Raw genomic sequence first — 3962 nt, 5'->3', positions numbered from 1 at the left:
CCATTGCTCTTCTTCTACACTTTTAAAACTAAAAGAAGATAAGGAGGACAAAGTGCACGGAGATGTTTGTTCAGGCGGATAGACGAATGGACTTCATTTACAAGTAAAGGTAGGGCCATGCACACACTGCAGTAGTATATAGGGGCTATTTGTATTTGTATTGAATGAGTATTGTCACAACCGGCTCTGAGGCAATGACAAATATGGGAAAGGACACAGTGAATGATAGTCAAGTAAAGGTGTTTAATATAGTTAAGTAAAGGAAAGAGTACAATTGTGAAGTGTGTTAGTCAGTAACATCTGTAATGTGAATGCGTGAGCATGATGAAGTGCGGGGTGTAAACCAATAAAGCCCTAACCAGGTATGAGCCGAACAAAGCGAGGGGAGCGCCATCCTGGAGTAGGGCTTTTATCCCCCAGGTGCTCCAGGAACAGGTGCTCTGCATCCAGTAATTGGCCACACCCACGTTCCTGTGACACGTTCAGGAACACAGGGACAAATAGCTGTAAACGCCGCATTTGTACGGTGTTATAAGCAGGGCCCGTCCCGGGATGAATTGCGATGGCAAATGAAAAGCACACGGGGGGTGAAGAGGAAATGCGCTCTTTCTCCAAGCTGCTATACATCGGTAGAATCATATATCTACCTTACCTATTGTAGTGTTTCTGTTTCTGGTTAAACACCAGATGAACGACAACTTGGTGTAGGTTCCCGAGCCTTCATTCTCCGCCCGCTTCCACACATGTATCCCTTATATGCTGTCTGCTTACTCGCCTGTGTCATGCATATCTATGCTCGCTAGGTGGCGCCATTCTCACCGTGAACATCACACCTGTGTGTGTGTGTGTGTGTGTAAAGAATGCTAACATTAAATATGAAAAACAACCTGCAGTCAATGTGCAAGCTGCCAATTGAATGGTGATTTCAGCTACTCTATTGGGTTCATATATTTGTAAATGTGACTGAAAGACGCTCACGGTCAGTGGAGCCGCATCTGTCCACTTCTTTCAGGTACTGACAACAAATAAGGTTCAAAATGACATTTACAAAACACGGAGGGCCTCCTTAAACACTTGAATGATCGACATGTACAAAGCTGTTACATCAAAGTCTCAAGGAGGCTAATATTCATAATCCGTTCTTCAGTGAGATCAGATACAACTTTCATAAAGGACTTCCTTGTCCACCTCATCTTCGTGAAGGCCAAAATAAAACTGCTCCATATTATTGCTTCCCCTATTACAAGACTGTTTAACCTGTCATTTCATTGATCTGTTTTCCCCCTTGACTGGAAATCGGCTACAATTCTCCCCCTCTTTAAAGGAGGCTCTGGCTCTGACCCAAACTGCTACAGGCCGATTTCCATCTTGCCCTGTCTGGCCAAAGTCATAGAGAAACTGGTACATAAACAACTAATACACTTCATTGACTTAAATCTTTAACATACACATCAATAGCCTTCTGGCTAAAGTCAAAGCTAGACTGGGTTTCCTGTATCGAAACATGGCCTCCTTCACAGCACCCTCCACCACCCACCACTGTGATCTGTACAGATTGGTGGATTGGCCCTCCCTTCATACCAGGCGGCTACAACACTGGCTGCTCGTGGTCTACAAATCCATTTTGGGAATGACCCCTCGCTACCTCTCAAATCTTCTACACATTTCTGACAGCGATCGCTGTTTAAGATCCAGTGACTTCATCAGGCTCATCATTCCAAAAGTCCGTACTGTGTTTGGTCATAACGCCTTTCATTCATTTTAATTGCTGACCACCCCTCACTTCTCTCTCTCTCTTCTATTTTTACAAAGAGCATCCAGTAATCCGCCTTTTTATTTTGTACATGGTGTTTATTAATTTACCTATGTTGTTTGTATCCATTTTCTCATGTGTTTGTCATACTGTATTGTATCTGTGCTGTTTGTGTCACTTGTGTGGAATGTGCTACTGCCTCTTGGCCAGGTCATCATTGTAAATGAGAATTGGTTCTCACTTGATTTTACCTGGTTAAATAAAGGTCATACTGTATAAGAACGTCTTTACAGTTAAATGCATAAAATGCTAAATTTAGCATCCTAAAAATATATTTAGATTGACATCCATCATCCAAGTATTAAATCATTTTCTGTAAACTAGCAGCAAAAAACATATGTTATAAAGATAAGTATATACTGTATACAGTTAATACTTTAATTATCAGAGGGAAGTTAAGACAGTAGTTTATAAAACATACAAAACTCTGAAACACACAGGACACTCTCCACAGTTTGTAATATTAACAATTGATCAATCAGTCGATCAATCCAAGAGGAGCTACAGGAAGTGATCCGTCCCTTTTAGCTGCTACGCGGTCTTTAACTGACTCATGTTGCCGTTAGTTTCTGCTCTTTGACGACTGATCGGATCTCTTCATGCTTCTGACTCTTGTAGCTCAAGAGTCAGTCATGTGATGACAACGTGGAACCTTCCTGGTTCCTGGTCACCTGACACATTTAGAAACAAGACGTCACATGTTCATCTCTGATCATTGTGTTTCTAGTCAAAGCCTCGAGCGCAACAACAGCAGAATCAGTGTTCATGTCAAATACATTATTATTGTAGTCATCATGCTCCGGTTTATTTTTGTTTTTTTGATGTGATACAGGAGTTGTTTGTGCAGAAAGCCCGTCGGCCCGAAGATGAACGGGACGTTTAAAGTCTCCATTTGATTCATTCTACAGGTTGGAACCAACATGCCACGTTATCTACAGAGTCCAGAAGGCTGAGCCCGTTGTCCTGCTGTGGGAGACGAGCAGCTTCCAGACGTCTCTTCAGGAGCTGGTGGACGAGATGCCGGCTCAGAGTCTCCTGTCCTCAGACTCCAGAGGACATCTTTCATGCTGCTGGAGCTCCAAAGGTCGTGGACACGTCCTCCTCCATGCTGTCTGTTCATTGGTTTGGTTTCAATGTTCTCCATCCAGTGAGGAGTTTGGTAGTAAAAGCATCATTTTCATATACATATATAATATATATCCACGTATAATATAAATATATTATTTAGAGTGAAGATATATGTTGGTATTTGTTATTGCTGGTGGTCAACGGACATGACACGTTGACTTGATGCCGTTTTTGATTTGTTTCATGTTTTGTACGACAAAATATCTTTGTGGCAATTTAAAAAAGCTACAACTTTTTGCCAAAACACAAAACAGAAAAATAATTTTTGGTGGAATTGTTTACTCGTTATGAAGATGAAAAATGAGAGCACTGGCGTAAAAACTTACGCTAATTATTATGAATCAACTACCCAAAAGGGAAATATAAAAACTATAACATTGTAGTGTATAAAAGAATCAACCATTAAAGTTCTGATTTATAACCCAATATGAATATCATAACGTGGTGTTTGCTGACCCAGTAGTTTTTAATAATAAAAAGACATATTGAGATTTTGTGGTACATTTATTCATTCAACTCTTCAGGAGATAACATTATAAATACTGTACACAGTTTACATGAAGATACAGTATTATATGTGACAAATTAAATACTTTAAAGCTTTGAGAATAATTATGAATCTTGTTCAGCCTGAAGCTTCCGTCTCCTTCTGGATTGGTGAGCAGATGCAAACAGCTGCTTCCTGCGTGTGTGAGGAGCTTCCCGAACCCACCAGCACAAGAAGCAGACGGGGACAAACTACGTCCTCTGTGCCGGTGGGAACGGGACGCCCCTCGTCCTCTCAGCTGGCGGGCGGGGCGGGTGGTGTCGGGGTTTGGGTGGACGGGCAAGGGGGTCCTGTCACAAACACAAGAGATTAATTATTTTGAACTGAACTACACAACATTTACATTAGTGTGTTGAATCTGGCCTCCAATGATGGAATCGTATTAATGATACTTCTGTAGTCATAGTGAAGGATTACTTACTCCGCCCACTAACAGAAAGGCAACCGCCGCTCTCCATCTGGTCCTGTAGTCCT

The 3962-nt window shown here is 41.6% G+C and overlaps 1 long non-coding RNA gene across 2 annotated transcripts; it reads left to right on the top strand.

Annotated features, from left to right (window-relative positions):
• On the top strand, window positions 1-3962 carry LOC117747900. Of its 2 annotated transcripts, XR_004611499.1 has the most exons (3): window positions 1-109; window positions 2722-2897; window positions 3925-3962. It is a non-coding gene; the product is annotated as an uncharacterized LOC117747900 (long non-coding RNA). The 2 variants fall into 2 exon arrangements; XR_004611498.1 differs by lacking the exon at window positions 3925-3962 and having other exon boundaries at window positions 2722-3432.

This window comes from Cyclopterus lumpus, chromosome 18 (assembly GCF_009769545.1).
Source record: "Cyclopterus lumpus isolate fCycLum1 chromosome 18, fCycLum1.pri, whole genome shotgun sequence".
Classification (NCBI taxonomy): Eukaryota; Metazoa; Chordata; class Actinopteri; order Perciformes; family Cyclopteridae; genus Cyclopterus; species Cyclopterus lumpus.
This window is presented reverse-complemented; position numbering and strand designations above follow the sequence as displayed.